Source organism: Octodon degus, unplaced genomic scaffold, assembly GCF_000260255.1.
Source record: "Octodon degus isolate 3935 unplaced genomic scaffold, OctDeg1.0 scaffold00289, whole genome shotgun sequence".
Classification (NCBI taxonomy): Eukaryota; Metazoa; Chordata; class Mammalia; order Rodentia; family Octodontidae; genus Octodon; species Octodon degus.
In genome coordinates this window covers 405,506-427,177 of record NW_004524865.1, presented here as the reverse complement: position 1 = coordinate 427,177, position 21,672 = coordinate 405,506, and the positions used below count along the sequence as shown (strand labels likewise).

At 37.6% G+C, this 21,672-nt stretch overlaps 1 long non-coding RNA gene across 1 annotated transcript in view; it reads left to right on the top strand.

Moving 5' to 3' along the window:
- Nucleotides 1-273: 273 nt before the first annotated feature.
- LOC111814315 overlaps nucleotides 274-21,672 on the top strand; it is a 34,644-nt gene continuing 13,245 nt past the window's right edge. The window contains exon 1 of the long non-coding RNA XR_002819335.1: nucleotides 274-380. This is a non-coding gene — a long non-coding RNA (uncharacterized LOC111814315). The remainder of the gene's footprint in view (nucleotides 381-21,672) is intronic.

The following is a 21,672-nucleotide window of genomic DNA, read 5'->3' as shown; positions in this document are numbered from 1 at the left end:
CTGTAGCCATTTTCCAAAACTGCTCATTCATTAGAACAATCTAGAATTTTTCCTTATTCGTAATGGCTTTATTTAATTGCTTACATAGCAAACACATACTTACTCAATGCTAAGAGTTTACAACACGGAAAAAGTGACTGTGTTTCCTGCATACTTTTCAAAGGTGTGTCTTTGTTAGTAGAGGCCAGTGAGGGTGTAGTAGAGCACACAGTCAGAGAAAAGTTACAGGCTTATCAGAACACGAGTAGCAGCGGGTGGCTTATTCCAGAGAGTAGAAAAGCTACAAATAGGTGTGTTGCTTGCACTGATACTCAGAGGAGCCAGAAACAAGCAACAGAAAGAAGACTATTGAAAGTTTTGAAGTAATTCTTTCCAAAAAGGTATTTCTAAAATTGATGTATTATTTTGTAGGGCATTACTATTCAAGCCACATTTGTAGGGCCTAAAGGGACTCCTTATGATCCAATGTTTTGGGTTTCTCTAATGACCAATAATTAAGATGAACAGAAATAAATGATATTGTTTGCTAATTTGGGCAAGCAGGAAAACTTAATGGAATCTGACTCTTGTTGTAAGAGGGGATGTCTTATTTCTTATTCCCATATCTAGAAAAAAAAGATCCACTTACGATTTAAAACTATGGTTACAAATAAGGTGCTCAATGCTTTAGTACTTTGTTTACTCCAAATTATTTTTCATCATTTAATTATAATGTGCATAAAGCAAAAATCTGCAGTATAATTTTCCCTCATCTTCACTCTTGCAGAGAATTCAAAAATAAAACAAAAATGATCACAGAGCTTCTGAAAATATTTTCAGGGGAAAAACTGATGTTTTCTGAGTAGCAATGGAATGTTTTTTAGTGGGTGGGAATGGTAACACTGGATGCTCGGAAACATAATACTTTTTTTTTAATTTAGTGGAAAATATAGTTTCCAACAGTGCATTTTGCATAAGAAAAATCAGTGCACAGAAAAGTGAAATGTATTGCTTGTTTTTAGAATTAAAAAAAAATCTGAAAAAAACACCTCAAGAAACTAACTACAGTGATGATTAGCTAATTAATTTGAGCAAGCTTTCCATCTATGAACTAGAAATGGGCTCTAATACAATGAGCAGAGAAGTTTCTCTAGTGGGGAAAAAAGAGGCTGAAGAAAGAAGAAACGGAGAAAAATGCAGATTGGTCCTGCCAGTTACTTTTCTTCTGGGAGTAAAGCAGAGAATATTTCTCGTTCTAGGTCAGGTTGACTGGGCCCTTTGCACTAGCTGCGGTGAATCTTTGTTTTTTAGGGAAAGCGGTCAGTTTTAACCTTCAGTGTCATTGTGTGCACATAGCATGAGTGACCTCGTTCTGATTTCATCTACCATCCTTCCCACTATCATAAAGAAAAGCAGGGATGACAGAAGGTCTTCCTATGAATAGTGGATCCCCGCTGCTCTGCGCATTTGGTTTGGTCTTCGACAGCCTAGTGCAGGAGATCAAGTCAGACAGTGGCAAGGCAGCAGCATCCTGGTTCATGAACTTAATTTGTTCCCTGATTCTAACCAAATTGGTCATAAACCAAATCAAATTTCCTCATAAGGCTCAATGTAAAGAAGGTTAATCTGTTCTGAACTGTATGTATTTTAAACCGGAAAGTATGGACTAAATACAGCACAATGTGAGGCGAGAGAGCACTAACCTTACTTAACTCATTATTATTGCTCTGTACATTCTTGTCACTTTCACTGCTGCTCGGCACTTTCTTTTTACCACCACACTTGCTCTGCTTTTTCTTTGGAGCTGCATTGATTTAAGTAATACTGTGCAGCATGGGATGAGCTCAGACAGGTCTGTCTGTGGCCATGGTCTCAGGAAGAGGAATCCATGTCTCTCTGTCAGAGCAGGGAAGACGGTTGAGATGTGCGCATCGTCTGATGCAGAGCTGGCAAACGAAAACAAAATTTTACGAAAAACTGAATTGTTCGCAAACAGAAGCATTCATGAACTGAGGTATTACTATATAGGTTTTTCATGAGAAAGCATATCATACTATTTGGAGGCATATGTGTACATAGAGTTTTAAATTACTGGAGTCATGCTATGCATAGCACTATTCTTATGACATGTTGTTCAGCACCAACATTTGTTCTCTCAATTAACCTGTGGCAAAGATAATGAATAAGCTGAACCAGGGGGCGCTGGACGAGAGATTTCTGGCACAACCATAAGCTGTTGGGCAGGATAATAAGCAGGAAACAGATGGCACACTTTCCTTTGAAGTGGAAAAGGAGATAACTAAAGGACTTTGTTATAAACAGTGTGTCCCCACTTTCATTACCAAGTATGCAGGCAGCTACATATTCCTTTTTGAGGAAACTGACCATCCAAAAAAGAAAAGCAAACTTAAAGATAGACTGATGTCACAATATCCTCACACAATACCTACAAGATGAAAGCCCTGTCTAACAGAGCTTCCAAATTATCCTTCCAGAGCCTTATATAAAAATAGGCTCATTGAACATTTGAAGAAACCCAGACATTCAAAGAGTCAAATGACAGAAGAGGAGAAAGAAACTAGCAAGGACAGAGAAGTTCAAGAAGTAGGAAAAAGCAAACAGAAATAGATAGATAGATAGATAGATAGATAGATAGATAGATAGATATAGATAGATATAGATATATATGCTATATATTATATATGTGGTCTCAAAGTTATAAGAGAATATATTTCCTTTATGAGTGATCTTATTTAAAAGTAGAACATTTCAGGGCTAGGAGATAGCTAAGTGGTCTAAGTTCCTGCCTGGCAAGTGCAAGGACCCAGATTCAATTACCACCTGCTGGGCCTGCACCAGAATCCCTGGAGTGCCAGGCCAGCCCCTGAAACCAGGCATGGTGGCAATGTCTATAATCCCAGCACTGTGGAGGCTGAGACAGGAGGATCATTATTGGTAGAGGAATTCAATAAATTGGAACTGTCTTTCAAAGAATAAAATTGGAAAGTAAAGAGATACAAAAAATATGAAAAATAGCATAAAAGTAAGATCAAGATAGAGATACCGTCCCATAGGACTTCCAGAAATAGAAGAGAAAAAATAGAGGGAGTCTTAACACAAGAGCTTCCACTAAGCCGGAAGGTGAGAGCTTTCAGTAAAATTTCCTGCCAGGGAAAAGCATTGTGCATGGGAAAAGACGAATATCAAAGAAAATCTTTGTGAAATTTCAGAACAGAGATAAAAAGATGACTCCAAACATCCATACAAAGGAAAAAACAGGTCACACATTTCTGGAAAGGGACTCTGAATAACTTGAGGACAATGAGGTAAAGCCTCCACACTCGTGGAAACATTATTTCCATCCTAGGAATATAAACCCATCCTGAAACTCAACTAGGAATGAAAGATAACTAACTAAATGCTCACACTGGAGCTCAGACCTTCCTTGAAACGTATGTGTAGTTGCAATGCCCTGTTTGTGTCAAGGATCCCTTGATTCATTTGAGAGAAGAGTTAGGATCTTATCTCAGAAGGCCTGGTGAGATCAGCACCATATTTGAGGGTCTAAAATCCATAGACATTTCTCTAGATGTTGAGGTTGGAATATTGATCCATCTTCAACTTCCTAGTTCTGTTTTCTCCTTGATAACTCAATAGGATGTCAGCATTACTATTTCATATGTGAACTGTCTCACTGCCACTAGACCAGGCCCCAAAGAAGGGTGAGGTGAGGAGAGTGGAATAGTGCTTCTGGGACATAGCACATGGCTAACTATACACACTCAAAACTGTCTACTGCCTGGGTAAATGAATAATGTATTCAGAGGACTTCAGCTTCTTAAGAGCCGGGGAGATAGCACAGCCTAGATTCTCTAAATTTGCTCTAAAATTCTGATTTGATTTGTTTATTCACCTGTCTAGTTAGAAGATCATCCTAATTTTTAAGAAGGGGTTTTTGTAGGCATGCCTATGTTTTTAGAAATCCTTCTTTCTCATCTCTAAGACGTTTTTCAAATTTAGCACATTCAAGACATTGGCAGTTCTAACAATATTCTTTAAAGGTCTAAGCTCTCCTTCAAAATCACTTTTAAATTAGTTTTCCCTTCATTTTCCTTGTTTTACATTCATCCCTTTAAAATGGGATCATATTGGCACAGTCTGAACATCCAATTCAAAAGACTTCCCAGCTGTCCTCTTAGCACAATCACTATAGGTATCATTGATGTAATCTGGGCTCTTGAGAGGTTTTCATTCACTGACGTTAGTCAGCCAGAAGAGTAGCAAAGAAATGGTTAATACCCTTTTGTAATCCCTTTGCCACCAGCTGTATAGTCTGCAAACCGCCTAACAGCCAGTGACAAGGGTACCTCAGTAGCCTCCTCAGCAATAGTCTCACTTTTCTGATTTTTCTTTGGATCACATCCTGCTGTGGTGGCTTGTGGCCCTGGTTGTACTCAGCCTTCCAAGTCTGTCAGCAATTGGTCCTTCCCCTCCACTGACAGAATCTCTGAAAGCTAAGGCAGCACTCAACTACCAAATCCTGTAATTAGAGAAGCAACCCCCTTGAGGACAGGTGCTATTTGTCTTAGCTTCAGCTCTGCTACATATTAACTCTGCAACCGGACAAGTCCCTCTCTCCATGGAGCAGAGTGGTACATAATATGATCCCCCCAATATATCAGCTTTGTACCCTGGCCCTGCCCCTTCCAAGCTGCATGGCATTCAGAACATTATTTAGTCTCTGATAAAATGTAGGTGTTAATAACATTTTCTGATTCACTGCCCTTTTTAGATTAAAAGGAATCATGTATATAGAATACTACAGTATCCATCTGATTAAATACTAAAAAATTGGTGCTTTAATAATTGTTGCTAATTTACTTAACCTCTCTAGCCTTCATCATACTATCTGAAAATGAGGAAAATAACAGAACTGACCTCATAGAGTGGCTCCAAAACTTAAAGGAAATAAAACAACTCCAACATTTTTCCTAACATACAGCAAACAGTCAAAAAGTGTTTGCAACTGTGAGCATACAAAAAGCCTTTGAACGACACCAGTCTATTCTATGTTACGTTCAAAGGGCTTGAGCTTGTGCTCCACCTGGTTCAGCCCCTGAGGAGGCTGGGGTTAGAGGTGTGTGCCACCCTGCTAGGCTAATGTAAAGATTTTGAGATGAGAAGATCATCCTGGGCTCTCACAGTGAATCCGGAATATGCACAAGGATCATTATACAAAGGATCAGAATGAGAAGACAGGAGGAGAGAGCCAATGGCTAGACTCATGTGAGTGAGGGGCCTTTAGCCAAGAAATGCAGCTGGCTTCCAGGAGCTGAAAAAGGCAAAGAAATGGATTCTCACTTGAAAACTCCAGAAGGAACCAACCAGCCCTACCAATAGCTTGATTTTTAGCTCTGGAAGCCTGACTTCAAGCTTTTACTGTCTAAAACTAAGAGAACATAAATTTGGATTGTTTTAAACTACTGAGATGGCAGAACTTGTTACAGCAGCAATAGGAAACTGATACATTTTCTTGACTTCAGGGAAAATGAAAAGTAAAGTTTATGATGGATGGCTTGCTGACAGCTTTGGCACACAGTGTGCTTATGAACTTGATTTACTGGAAGTTATTTTTATTGTGAGGTAGAGATATAAATTAATTGAAAGGACTTTTGGCTTTTAGTTGTAACAATAAAGAAGAAAGCTGTAAAAACTATTAATTATTTGATGACTAGGTCAATTCAAAATTTTGACTTTACATAATATAATAGAAATAAATTTAGATAGAAATCGTTATATTTACCATTATTATGCAATGGTAAGTTAGATCAAAAGCAAAAGCCAATACTGTTTCCAGGTATCCACAGATCTAGTTATTCATAATTATACAGATACAGCTATTTATATTTTATAGGTAAAGAAATTAGGTAAGATAATTCCAATAAAATAATTGCTTTCAAAATTACTAAAAACAATTTCATAAAGTACTTACAGCAACAAAGGAAGGCTTTCTTAATAGTAGGGAATAATTTAGTCTGACTCTGCATTATGTAGAATTGCCAGACTTAGTAATTACAAGCACAGAGCACACAATTAAATTTGAATTTCAAGGGCCAGCCAAATAGCTCAGTGGATTACAGCACCTGCAAGCAGACACAGGGGCCTGGGTTCAATGCCCAGGCCTGCTGTGCTGGCCACACCCCTGGAGCACACTGAGAGGGCAATTGAGACTGGGCATGGTGGCACGTGCCTGTAATCCCAGCTCTTGGGAGGTGAAAACAGGAGGATCACTATGAGTCAGAGCTGCATAGCGAGACCCTGTAGACCCTGTACTAAATGCATTTTTAAAAAATAAGAAAATCTTATCAGAGAACTGTAAAATCATTTTATGCTTATTAAACATGAGCTTCTACTTAACCAGAAATTACCATTTGTATTATCAGATACCACAGTACATTTGTCAATTAAAATGCAAATTGTTCCTGATGAACATACTTCAGAAATGGATAAAACTCATGAATAACTGGTTAATGGTAAAAAATGATATGTGGATCTTAATGACACTGCTAGCTAAGTGAATCAGTGAAATCTGAAGCAGGAAAAGGAACAAATGGTTGCATAATTATAAGATGCTGTATGGATTATACAACAGCAAGCCATCTCCTTAGGGGAATTTGGCACACAGAGCTATTTCTGGAAGTATTGGGGCACAGATAATCACATTATATGCTTCCTTCTCTTCCTAACCATCAATTTTGTCCAGCTGAAATCTAGTTAAGTAAATTTCCAAAGCTCCCTGGAGGAAAAAGAAAGGTCACAAAGAGGCGGAGGGGGAAGAGTTTCTTCTCTTGTCTTACAAATTTGGAGAAAGCTTATAGAGTAAAGGTATCTATAAACGTTTTCAGCATTTCTCCAGCAATGGGCCCTTCTGAGACAAATAACTTACAGCATCTATGGTCTAGGGATGTTTGAAACATGAAATCAAGAGATTATAAAGTATGGCCAGCTGTAACTTATAACCGGGATGTCACAAAAGTCACAAATTTGAGACAGAAAGACCAGTCATTTAGTAACTGAAAATCATAGACATAGCTAGCTATCAACAGTGTTCCCAAGAATCAACCAACCCCAATATGTTTCTCTCCTCTGTTGCTGAAATGCACTCTTTTCATGGCCTTTGGATGTTGTTTCCTAATTTTCTCCCTTTCGTGCTACCATCCTGGCCTCAGATGCAGCAAGCCTATGGCAGCCATCAGAGCCCTTAATCTGGATGGTGCCATTTTGACCCCAGCCATGTTTCCTGTGCCGCATTCCCAATCATCACCTGGTAGTACAGAGAACCTGCAGCTGGTCTTCATTCCCAGTTTTTCATCATCCTTCTCCATAGCAATTACTTTTCCCCAGTCTGTTGTTCTATGAGCTAGACATCCAATGAATTTTATTAAAGTTTTGGGTTTTTTATTGCTGTTGTTGTTTAATTTTATTTTATTTTACCTTGAAGAGTAAAAACAAAAACAAAAACAAAAACAAATAGCAGAAACAAAGACCAAAACAGGATAACATACAGCCATATATATGTTACAGATTTTCAAAGCAATAATAGCAAATTAACAATGGTTGTTATGTTACCTATATTTATTGTCAAATCTGCTGCTTAGATAACAGATGTGGCTATGTGAGATTAGACAAATAATTGAATATTAACATTTGCTTTTAATAAACTTTAATTTGTTCTGTCATTTTTACTTTTTTAAAAATTTATTTTAAAGAGACTATAATAATAATTGATAAAACATTAGAATTGGTACACATTTAGAAGGCCAAGATGAGAGGTATTCAATGATGGGTTTTGTATTACACATTGCTGTCCTTGATGTAGTTGCTCAGATCAAAGATATCAGCATCAGAGTTAAAGTGAAAATTCTAAACATTAATTGCTTTTTTCAAAAAACTGATAGAAATTATTAGTACTGTCATCTCAGCCTTGCTGTGTCTATACTTGCTTGATTTTTCCCCCTTCCTTTTTTTTCTTTCTTTTCCCCTTTACCTCATCTTTGTTGTCAAATCCTTATGTTGGGTTTCTTTCCATTTTACTATATCTATTATACCTTTCAGGTTTTATTTATTCTTTCAGGTTCTTATGCTAGGGAGACAACATGAGATTTAAACATGCGGGTCTGATTTATTTTGCTTATGAGTATAGCCTCTAGTTGCATCCACTTACCTATAAAGGCCTTTATGGGTTTTGGTTTTGTATTGCAGTATTAGGGCTGAACCTAGAGTCTCATGCATGCTTGGCAGGCACTCTAGCAATGAGCTACACCCCCTCTGCACTTTTATTTTGAGATAGAGTCTCTCAAAGCTGCCCAGTCTGACCTCAAGCTTGCAATCTTTCTGTCTCAGCCTTCCTCATAGTTGAGATTATAGGCTCACATCATGAAACCACATGAAAGTTTTGTTCTCAGTAAATATATTTAAATGGAACAATTTGTCATGTAATTTTGATATATGGATTACTAATTTTCTGAAGTTTGAGAGACAACCTTATATGTGAATGGTCCTTGATTGCTGCAAATAAAATGCGCTTTCTTCTCAATAAGAAAACGTAAAAGGTTAAAAATTTGAAGAAAGACTAAAACTATAAAAAAGTAAAATTTTAACTGGTTCAGTTTGCAATGAAACTACAACTGCCCTTAGCATTACTACATTTTGTCACACTTGGTCCTAAAATTAGAGCAAAGGAAAACCAGGCTTATAAAACAAGTATCACACAGCAATTTTTTCTTTGCTGAGATAACCTTTACTTACTAGACAAAATGATCCCATTTTATTAAACCTCGAAGTCACTTTTACTTGAAATAAATTTTAAGATACTTTCTCTAATGTAATCTCATTTAAAAGGGACAAAACAGAAAAGTAAGTAGTATACTGGCAAGTGTGAGGTCCTGAGTTCAATTCCCAGTACCAAAAATAAAAAAAAACAAGAGTAAGTAGTAGAAGTAATAATCACTCTTGACCCAAGGGAAGACCAGCAGGCAGAAAACCTCAATTTTTCTCCTGAAACTAATATTTGCATAAATATATGCATATATTTGCTTTATATTTCTATTTTTATTATTCCATGTTTATAATACATAATGATTGTATTCATCACCGGGAGTTAACAAATGTACATTTTTACTTCAACAAAATATTCTAAAACTGTTTGCTTTTTTTTTTTCACATCTACTCTGTGGTTCCTCAGAATGTCCTTTGTGAGTCATTTTGTCTTCTCAAATTACACATAAATAAATAATGTCTTTACTCCATTTTCTTCAAATACTATTTCTGGAAACCCATTATTCAACAAAGGGGTGCTATACTTTTTAATACTAAGTACTTTAATATTGACTTAACAGTAGTTAACATTTTTTAGAAATTACACATGTGTATATATTTATATACATAAATTACAAAATTTACATGCAAACTTTAAAAAGGAGTAGATGATAACAGTTAGTATTAAAAATGACATTTTCAGATCAAATTGTTATCAAATTGATGATAACAGTTAGTATTAAAAATGACATTTTTAATACTAACTCTTCCCAACCTTCATTTACTTTTTTTTTCTTTTTTTTAAAATGTATTTGGTACAGAGTCTTACTACACAGTCATAGTGATCCTCCTATTCAGCCTCCCCAGTGCTGGGATTACAAGTGTGCACCACCACACTCAGACCAGGTCACTGGCTCAATGCACCTGAGGGCAGAGCCAGTGCTGCATGAGGTACCAGGGTCAAACCTAAGCAAGCACTTAGTCCAATGAACTGTCTCACCAGCCCTCCCAAGCGCTGGGATTACAAGCGTTTGCTACCATGCCCAGTCTTAATGACTGTCTCAGCATGCCCCTGGGGCAGGGCCAGCACATCATACCAGGGACCAAACCCCAGCCACTGCACTCTGCTGAAGCAGGTGCTTTAGTCCACTGAGCTATCTGGCCAGCCCTCCATTTACTTTTTGATTTTTTTTAAACAATTTTGTCAATTATTTGTTGCTAATTTTTTAAAATATAAATTAAAAAAACAAAAAAAAATAAAAGACTAGTATGATCAAAACCCACATTACATATATTATATTTAGCTTCAATTTCTGTATATATTTTCTTTAAAAAGTTTATTTTCCTGTATAACAATTATATCATACCTAGAAAAATAATATTTTCAACTGTCACCTAATATCCAACCTATTTTCAAATTTCCCCTCTTTTCTGGAATTTTTGTGTGACATGTTATTTTAGTTTAGGTTTTCAAATTAAATGTGATATTTGAAAAATTCTGTGCCAATACTGTGTGTATATATGTTGTCTTACTTTCCCATCACTGAGACAAAATGCCCACCACCCACAATGTAAAAGAAGAAAGATTAATTTTGGCACCATTTGTACAGGTTTTGCTCACTGGCTCCAATGAATGGTGATGTGAAGCAGAGAGATCGGGAGAGAAGGGAGTCAGACCCTTCTGGCCACATCCGCAGGGACCCTCCTCCAGCCAGGTTTCATTGCTTGAAGCTCATTTAAGTACACACTTACCTCTGGACTAATCCACTGATGAGTGTCACACCCCCACGATCCAAACACCTTCCCAGAAACCCACCTTTGATCATATGAAGCTCGTTTAAATATAAAAGCTTGATTAGACTGCATGTACACATTTCTGGTCATTTTACAGGTTACATGTGTACTTCATACTGTGTCTCATAAAGATGTGTATAATGTAGATTATAAGTGATCACTCTATAAAAGACAGAGACAGCAAAATCACTCTGTTGTGAGCACTTTTAAACTTTGTGATTAGAAAGTATAGTGACTATCAGGGGTGGTATTAAAAGTTGTCAAGTATGCAAATTAAGAATTAAAAAAGAGGGTTTCTGGGGGAAATAGGAGTAGAGACATGATACACAAAGGCTATCAGTTACATATTAAAAAAAAAATAGGAGTTCCATAGAAATGTTAGCACAGTTTTACAGATTTTAAGTGAGAAAGAAATTGGTAAATCCTATGTAAATCACACACTTTCCCTAAAAAGACCTGAAGGTTGAAGGTAGAATTGAGTGCCCGAACAATGACCCTTGTGGATTAGTCATGCACCAGTAGGTGCAATATTTGCATTATCTTGGGTTTTTTTTTTTACCAAGAATATTTATCACACTCAAACTAAATTGCAGTTTCAGAAGAACCTATCACAGAACACAATCAGCAGGTTCATGTTAATGTTCACCACATGAACATCCTATTCTTATATGAATGACCCATTTCCGACCTGCACTAATTTAAGCATCCCTTTGTTGTCCCTGCTTTAGTCAGTTATTTGACAGGGAGTTGCAAAATAGTGACTTCCTAATTCCATCAATATTTATGTATTTATTCATTTCTTTATTTATATTTTTTAGGGAAGGGTCTACAGGGTCTTCAGGGACTCTCTACTAGATAGGACTCTGTTATGGTTTGTGTCTAGGTGCCCCCCCAAAGCCTCATGCAGTCTGGGGGCAGTTTGTGGAGTTTGTGATTGATTGCTTTGGGTGTGGATGCTGCACCTGCCGTGAAATGCAGGTAATTTGCATTTCAATGTAAGGAGGAAAGAGAAGCTAGTTGCTCTTGCTGCTGCTACGCCTTTTGTGTTCTTGCTCTTTGCTGCCACCAGGAAAGGTTGCTCTCTGCTATGTGCTTCTCTGCCTTGGACCCAGCTGAATATGGACTGAAACCTCCAGTAATTGTGAGCTAAATAAACCTTTCCTTCCTTCATTTTGGGTGTCGGGTATTTGTCCCAGCAAGGAGAGAAGAATAACTAAGACAGATTCCTAGCAATCTGCCTGTTTACACCCTCCCAACAGCTGGGATTTACAGGCAGTGCCACCAGGCCCAGTCTCAATTGCTGTCTCAGCCTGCCCTGGGGGCGGGGCTCGCTTGGCAGGCCAGGGGATCCAACCCCTTGGCCGTTGAGCCTGCCTGCAGGTGCTTCAATGCACTAAGCTATTTGACTGGCCCTCCTTCTTCATTTATGAGCAAACATGGATCTATAGAAAGCTTTCCCATTTTTCTGCAGATTGCCTCACTGTTACACTTTGGACTATGTACAAATATAATCCTTCTCATGGCTGCCCTTCATAGCTCTTCAGCCAATGATTTGGAGTCCCTCTGTCTTCTTGTGTCTCAGTTTTCTTAACTGTTATTCACATCATAGGTTTAAGAATTCCTTCACAAATTCAGGTATTTTCCTTTGCAAAGGCTCCAGTGAAATCTGGTAGATTAAGACAATGGCTTTTTTTCACTTTGCACATCACAGTCCTCATAATGCAGCAAAAGGGCAGCACAGATTTGCTGAATCACATCTTAACTATTGATTCACATTTTCACTAAAATTGCTGAGTTACAGTTCAACCAGCTGTGCTACTTATCTAGGTTTAAGGCTAGGGGGACAAGAATTTACTGTGTTGGATTATTATACTACTAACCTCTCTTAGTTCATTGGAAAGAAAGGTTTGTGCTAAGAATATTTGGACAATTAAGTGCACTGATCTTGCTCCCTGAGTAACTAATTTAAAGATAACAATATGCAATGTACTAACTATATTTACCCTCCTATGAACTTGTTTTTTTTTTGGGGGGGGAAGGGTCTACAGGGTGTTCAGTGTCTCACTACTAGATCAGACTCTTAGCGATCTGCCTGTTTACAGCCTCCCAAGAGCTGGGACTACAGGTGTGCACCACCACACCCCAGCTTATGAACTTGTTTTGATATTTTATTTTATTTATTTTTCTTTTTAAAATAAAATTTTAAAAAGCAACACCCTCAAAACCCAACCCCCCAAAATGTTTTAAAAAGAATTGAGAGTGCATTGAAGCAGGACAGGTGTGAGACTATAAGGTACAGTGGTGACGGGGTAATTTTTACCAAAAGAAGAAAGCAAACATAGGGAAATTGCTGCATGTGCTACCTTTGGGAGAGAGAAACACTGTGCAAGCATCTAGTCAAGGAGCAATAAAATACCATTGGGATGAAAATTAAAAAAAATTTACTGAGTTAAATCTCATATGAGCAGGTTGGGAATATAGTTCAGCAACACTAGCACCTGCTAGGAAAGTGCAAAGTCTTGAGTTCAAGTCTCAGTAACAATAAATATATGAATAAATAAGTAAATAAATAAATCCATCCATCTATCCATCTCATGTGAGCAAATTCAACCTATTTATCTTAATCTTCCAGCTCTTTGGTTTTTTTTTTTTAATGCTAGCTATAAATCTAGGAGGCTTCATATTTTTGTCTACATTATTAATTTGATCAGTACAGGGCTGAGAACAGAACTTCCCCTCAGTCAAGCTCATCTTTCTTTCTTTTTCCTTTTCCTTTTTTTTTTTTTTTTGGTGGAACCGGGGATTGAACTCAGGCCCTTGTGCTTGCCAGGCAAGCACTTATTCTACTGAGCTATTTCCCCGGCCCCTCACCTTTCTTTCTTTCTCTTTTTTTTTTTTGTATTTAGTACAGGGCCTAAAAGGTCTCATTACGCAGATCGGACTCAATGATTCTCCTCTTCTCAGTCTTCCAAGCGCTGGGATTATAGGCGTGCACCACCATGCCCAGTCTCAATCGCTGTCTCAGCCTCCCCCTGGGGGCGGGGCCCAGCTTGTGGTTCTGGGTATCATACCCGGCCTCTGAGCTCTGCCTAAGCAGATGCTTTAGTCCGCTGAGCTATCTGGCCGGCCTTTATTATGTTCGTCTTGACATGTCATTTATGATCATTCACTGAGAGATCAATCTGTCACAGTCACTTGATTCTAGCTCACATTTCTCCACCTAATCGTCAAAGGTATTAACATGGGAGACTTGGCTAATTCTCCAGGGGAGTCCAAAAATGCTGAGTCTACAACATGCTTCTTACTTGCCCCTTAGTCACACCGTAGAAACAAGCAATAGGTTAGCGTGATGTCACATGTTTCCGGAGAAAGCCTGCCAGTCTTGTGATGTTGGCTCCCGTTTCCAGGGACTCTCAGACTGCTGAATCTCAAGCGACCCCTTCACCAATGTGACCAAAGCAGTGATTCAGCAACAGCGAAAATGAAACACGTTTAGAAATAAGGATCTTAAATTTCAGATAAAGAATTGAGCTTCAGTGCTTGCTATTTTAAATTCTCTAAATTTCTACTGTAGTTTAGTCATGGGTAGATTTTATAAAAGCATGAACACATAATAAATGAAAAAAGAAAGCATTGCATTTAGAGTTTTGATGCTTTGTATTGCTTAATATTTATGTATTTTGAATAGATTCTCATTACTTTAAAGGATTTGTATTTTTTTAATGATAAAATATTCAAGTCAGTTCTAGTCTCCAAACCTGGTTTTAAAATGTTCATCTCATTGGTTTATAATCCTCACTGTAAAACCTCATTATGTACAATTTCAATATTGCTGCCTTAGTGATGTCTGGTAGGTCTATAAATCTATTTTAACAGAGAAAGGAGGAATTAGTTAACAGGATCCTACCAAAGAGCTCAACCAGTAATTTTATGATAGACAATCCTGAGAATAGATAGATCTGGGTTAAAATTCTAGTCCTGCAGTTCTATTCCAGAGTAAAAATTATGCAGTGGTATCTACAAAACATTCTTTCATAAAACTGAAACAAGAGTGAGGAAAAAGTCAGATAGGATGATTTTTGTGTAAACTGAGAACACTGAAGAAGTATTTCTGGCAACACATTTTTCTAGGTCTGACACAACACCATCTTTGTCTTTGCAGTCATGTGAAAATCAGTCTGTAGCAGAATTCCCAAAAGTTCTCCTGTGAGTTAGTGTTACTGAAAACCAAAAGAGAGAGGCATGTGGGGGGGAACTCTAGGTACATATTAGTATACTCACACTGATATACTTATGTATCTCTTTAGTTTATTTTAAGATATTCAAGGTGTCAGGGAGATACCTCAATGGAATATGTACTCCCCTGGCAAGCACAAGGGCCTGAGTTCAATCCCCGGTTCCGTCGAAAAAAATAAAATAAAAAATAAGTAAATAAAATAAGATATTCAAACTGTTAAAGAGCTAATGCCCATGCTTAAGGGTATTAGCTTAAGCTAAGTCTATCAGAGCATGAAAATACTTACATACATAATTTCAATATAGAATATAATGTTAGGTGTTTCAATTAAAAAATAATGTATCACAATATGTAGAAGAGAAATTTCAATATTACTAAATTTAAAAATATTGAAGTTGCCTGATATTAATGAAAAAACAAGTAACATCAATCTTTAAAAGAAAATAATTTAATTATTCGGTTTTCCTGCAGAAGAATAAGCACTTTACCTTTCAAGGAATTCTACTAGGAAGTCTGTATCTAAATAATTACTTGGTAATTTTCATCTTCTGTTGAAAGGTCAATCCTCTTTTTTCTAAATCATGTAATAATTTTACATAAAGAAAGGAACAGCATTGATAAGGCAAATTTTTCTTCACGTTTTTTCACAATGAAAACAAAACAAATTATTGCCTTTCTTTAGTGACTTTTTAAAAACCTAGACAATTACTGTGTTTTCTATCACATCTGGGTAATATAGCATTGCTTATCATGTTCCCATATATTTTAGGAAAATAATGGAAAATATATCATCCAAATGAAATCAGTGTGTCAGGAGTAAAGTACACAAAATGCCTTAGTTTTAGTTTCAGAGAGCCTTCCTATGAATTTATCTAATTTTCTCCCCACCCTTCAACTCTGTCAATTACAGACTCAGCTCCGGCTCAGGAAATTACTGACTGTGCTTTTCATCCATTTTCAGTAAGCTACTGAGGACTATAAAATTAGTGGAATAGAACATTGTCCAGGTTCTGTGCCAATTACTTTTAAAATAAGCATCTTCTAACTAAAATGAACATTGTGCCATTGTGTGTATTAGAATTAAAAAATAATTTTCAAAATTAGAAGACAGTTTTGGCTTAGCTTCTATAAGGTCCACAATGCAAGTTCTCATACCATTCAGACTGAAGAGTTCCTCTGTGGGTGGCATTTAATTAAGTAATGCAATGTATATTCTTATTAAGATGAATGCTTTTGTTTATCTTCGTAAGGGAATTTATATAGTGAAAGAAATTAAACTTCAATAGATATATCAAATAATATTTTAGGCAGATGACTATGAAAAGCTTTTGAAGTATAAATATTTTACAAAAATTAATTTCTTCTATTCAGTTACTTTCACAAATTAACAAGATTCCAGCTTTTTTCTGTTTTCAAATAAACAAAAAAATCACACTTTGTGCATTTTACATATGCTGTTCATGTTTATTTTACATATCTGTGTGAAAATAAACTTTTTCTCTTTTTAACATATTTGGGTATAATTCCCAAATATTAATGATCCACAGGGAAAAAGATACTTATGAAAAGAAAGTACTTACATAATTTTTTCTAAGTGGTATCTAATATTTTCTCACATGTCCTATCAAAAATGAATATCAAGTAATGAATGTACTATAACAATCTTAACTTCAAACAATTCTGAAATAAGAAAGAAAAGGAGAATATATCACCTCTAGAATACAAAAAAATGGATTAATTTCATATATACATAAAGATATGAATGACATAATAATAGGTTTCAAGTAAAGAAAATCCTCAATGAAGAGAACATGAATTTTTTCTGAACTTGCAGTGAAAATGGGCTCAAGTGAAAATTTTTATTGAGCCAATATAAGTAGTCTTTGCTTTCTGTGTACAAAACATTGGAATGCAAGAGGGTGTGGTGGTTCATGCCTGTGCATGACACTCATCAGGAAAACTGTAAATTGAGTCCCAGCTTGGACAGCTTAGATGGGTCTCAAGATTAGTATAAATACAGAAATGAATAGCCCAGGGGATGTAGGCCAGTACAAAGGCCATGGGTTCAATCTCTAGAACTGAAACCAAACAAATAACTTGGAATGTACGAGGGCTGCTTACTACAAGTAGTATTTTTTATTTTTTTGGTTTTGTTTTAAGATAGGGTCTCACTATGTAATTTAGGCTGTCCTTGAACTTATTATGGAATATAGGCTGGCCGTGAACTCACGGCAATGCTCCTGCCTCATCCTCCAGAGTGCTCGCATTCTAAGCATGTTCCACAATACCTAGTTTAGAATAGTTTTTTTTTTTAAAGAATAGATACACTCATTTTCTGACCAGTTTAGGCATGTAAATAAGTAAAGAGAATAGAGAAGGAAAGAATAGATTAATATGAATAAATGAAATGCATAGGTTACTTGAATGATTTAAACTTAATGATTTAAAAATGTTTTTATGAAACCTAAGAATGATCACAGTAGTTTGAGAAATAACAAAAATAGCTTGTTTGAATTTCTAAATCTCAGCCTCTGTGGTAATGTTAATGAAGGCAGTCATCCCAATTGACATTAATTAGTTAATTATGTTCTCAAAGGGAATCTGATCTCAGAGTTCTTCTAAGGCATTTTAGAAGGTAATGAGGCTTTATAATTATAGCAGAAATGGCATTAATAAGGAACCAAGACAAATAACAGAAAGTATTTGAGCACCAATGCATATATAGGAACATAAAAGAATGGTAATATGCCAGGACTTGACAGAAGAAAACAAATCATTCCACATATTTTTTACCATATATATCATATTATGAGAAAACCTCAGACACTCATGGGAACTAGTTATGCAGTCCTGTAGGACTGTTTCTTTCTCTCTGCTGCTTAACCTTCACTCTGCAGTGTGTGGGCAGGAAAGGAAGATGGGTGGAGAGGAGGAAGAAAGAAACTGGAAAGCATATACATGAAACACCAGATTATTATTATTATTTTTTTTTTGGTGGTACCAGGGATCAAACTCAGGACCTTATGCATGCCAGTCAAGCACTTACTGCAATGAGCTATTTCCTCAGCTAAAGAGGATCTGGGGTGGGGGGAGGAGCAGCTGTAGACCCAGGTGCTCCACACAGTACCGAGATGAGCCAGCAGGTAAGTGACAACAGCACACTTGAGCTGCCACTGTGTCTGTTGCCTGTCCATGGGTCTTCCAAGCCCAAGCTATTCTACTTCTCTTCTTTGGGGTCCCTCTTAACTAGAAACATGGAAGGAAGAGGATTTTGTGAAACACTATCCAACCTATCCAAGTTAGCATACTTCTAGCCCATCGGGGTATAGAAATGACTAGAAGATGATCTAACAACATGGTTCTTAACAGTGTGCCCTAAGAAGTCTGTAGGGTGCCAACTTGATTGCATGCACTTTCATGCTGTATAAAGAAAAGTTGCTTTTTTATGTTTTGATATTTCTTTATTTTTTAAAGAGAATGAAAAATAGTGAAAAAAAGTTGCTATATTGATGAACTGCTAGCAGAAACAAAAGATAGACTCAAAGGGTTTCACCAAACCAAAGAAAGCTTAAAAAAGGGCACAGAGAGAGAGGGAGGGATGGAGGGAGGGTGGGAGGGAGGGAGGGAGGGAGGGAGGGAGGGAGGGAGGGAGGGAGGGAGAGAGAGAGAGAGAGAGAGAGAGAGAGAGAGAGAGAGAGAGAGAGAGAATGGAGTATTAGGGAAATTACATGAAATACCCAGAAACTAGCAACAGCAAGAAACCATTACCATAGGTAGGTCCAGTGTGGTAAAAGGAAAGAACAGTAAGAGTGAGCAAGATAGAATGCCAGAGGGATAGTGACATCAAGCTTTAGAGTCAAGGAAAGCTGCTTCCCAAATGACACCCAACAAGAAAGGAGAAAGAGAATCAAACACCCCTAATTCCTTGTGCTCCAGATCACTAACATTGCTGAATCCAGGCAGACACCAGCAAACAAGGGACAACACTTACCCACCCAGTGATGCTGTTTATAGATAGCAGACCCACAGAGCACAAGTAGAGCAGAGATGGTAAAGGAGGTCTTTGAATGAAAAATTAACAGTACTGTGATAGGTAGAAATGAAAATGTCATTTTCCATAAGCATATCTATTTATCTATCTTTTTTAATGACATTTACTGATTCTACTTAAAAAACATACTGGTCAATGATAGAATGTTTTAGTTACTATTAAGGGTGACACATTTCTGGGCAATACTAAATAACTCAAAAGATAATTATACCAAAGGATCTGCCTATCTACCATTTACTCTATCTTTACTTTGTTACTTGGTGTGTTCCCTTGGGCACCAAGAAGCTTGTGAACAGGGTCAGACCTTCTTGGATTCCACAGTCTCAGTAGGCTTAGAGCTCACCAACAGTTGGATCCTTATTGTTCTCTTGCTTCCCCAAATTCTTAGGTACCAACCCATCTGTCCTGTCCAGGCTGGAGTCTAGAAAGTGGAGGCAGCAACTCCCATCCCACTGGCCTATCACCCCTGCCACTAGTACACCAAGTGACTGCCAAGGGGATTGCAACAGCCGTTCGGGACAAGCTAGGTACCTCAAATAAAAGTGTCCAGAAATCAGCCCAGTCTGTGACATTAAGTGAACCATGGTGGCAACAGACCCAGAGGCTAAAGGCATAGGCTTCTCACCAGATCTTCCTGCATCAGACTCCTGGTGAACAGCAGGCCAAGACAGAAAGAACAGGTGGGCCCCTGAGGGATGCTTCATTCATTGACCTATGTGACTTTACTCAGAAAACTCAAAGGCAAATAGAAAATAGGTAAGTATTCTAAGGCAGCAGGACTGCTCTTGGCTGCAGAACCCTGTGCAACTACACTTCTCATGGCCACCAAGCCAGCCCAGGGTAATGCTTTAGAATTATTTTTTGTCTTGAAATTCTCTGAGACTTTAACCTTAGTTGAAATGAAGTCAATTTCCTGAGGGGATGCTATTCCCTATGTTTGGCACAACTTGCAAATATTCGTGAGAAAAGGTAAAATTATTGACTGTGTTAGGCCTTGAGATACATTTTTGTTTTCCATAATTTGGCAATAAGTTTTCTGTTTGTTAACTGCACATTGTGATATTTTCTTGTATTATGGCTATATGTCCAATAACAAGAAAAATTTAATATGACATAGGATAAAAATAAATTCTGATGAATTTCTGATAAATTCTATTTGATAAATTCAGGGTCACTTTGAAAATTAGTTGAAAGGTATTTTATAGAGCTACAGTTTAAATTTCCATTCTGTAAAAACACACTATTTCACTTCTTTTCAGATTCATTTTTCAGACAGGGTCTCACTATATAGTTCAAGCTGGTCTGGACTCATTATGTACCCAGGCTTGCCTTGAACTGATGGTGATCCTCCTGCCTCAGCCTCTCTACTGCTGGGATTACAGGCATGTGCCACTATGCCCCGCTCTTGTCAGGTTTTAGCATTTTTAATTTTGTCTTGATAATGGTAAAGTGTACTACTCTTGGATAAATACTTCTTTTAAAAAGAAGAGAGGATGAGGGAGGAGGATCCCACATTTGAGCCCAGCCTGAAAATCTTAGTAACAAAGTGAGATCCTAAATTAAACTTTTTAAAAGAGCTAAGAGTATAGCTCAGTGAAAAAGTCCTGGGTTCAACTTGCAGTATGCCCGTTATGGATTGACAACTGATGGTCAACTTCTAACACCCAGCTGCGTGGAATCAGCATGGGGCTGGAAATGAAAGGTCCACCTGAGGACCATTGCCAACAATAGAAAAAGAACTGGAGGGAAGAAGTGAAGTTGTCAGGGAGGTGTTTGTTCTTCTAGTGCTGTTGGCTCACCTGGAGGAGCTCACCAGGCTGGTTTTTCTGATGAATTTGGCTGTTCTCATTAATGGAAGAGCTCAGGACCTCATTGTCACTGAGAATGGCTATGGTTCACTTTGGGGGAGCTCTGGACCTCACCTTGAGCATCACTTCCTGGCTCCAGAGGGGAAGATGGTGCACTGTTCAATGTCTGGGAGCTCTTTGCTCTGGATTTCTTAATATGGACTCTTCTGCTGTTGTCATCAGAGGAACTCAGGATTTCACTGTCACTGAGGATGGCTGAGGTACTTTTTGAGGGAGCTCTGGTCCTTACTTGGAGCATTGTCTCCTGGCTCCAGTTCAGATCCCTCAACCTGCCAGCAAAGATCCTTCATCCCACTGGCACAGACTTTCTAGCTTTCATCACTGACCTTTGGCCCTTCCCAGCACAGATCTGTGAAATAGGCTTGCATGAGGCATTGTCCTAGGCTCATGGCCTCCAGCTGGACTTGTTGGGGACATTGTTATTGGCTGTAGGTCTTCAGTTGGACTCATGCAGAACACTGCTGAAAAATGCAGGCCCTCAACTGGATTCTTTGGGGTTTTAGAGTGTGGGCTGATTTCCTGAGCCATTTTGAACTTGACTCTTTGGGTGACTATTATAAAATAATCCTATAAATTATCAGCCCTGTATAGTTTCCCTTGAAAATCCTGACTATAACAACTCCCCTCCAAAAAAAGAGAATGATGAAAAAGAAAAAGAAGATGAGTAAGGAGAAAGATGAGGAGAAGGGTGTAGAAGGGGAAGCCATGTAAGCATTTCTTCAACTTACCCAGAATTCTCCTAGTTGGGTTTTAAGTGTCAATAAGTTTCTTTTTCTTTTTCTTTTTCTTTTTGGCAGAACTGGGGATTGAATTCGGGTCCTTGCGCTTGCCAGGGAAGCATTTATTCAACTGAGTCATCTCCCCGGCCCCAATAAGTTTCTTTTTTCTTTCTTTCTTTCTTTTTTTCCCCGTAATTTTATTGAGAA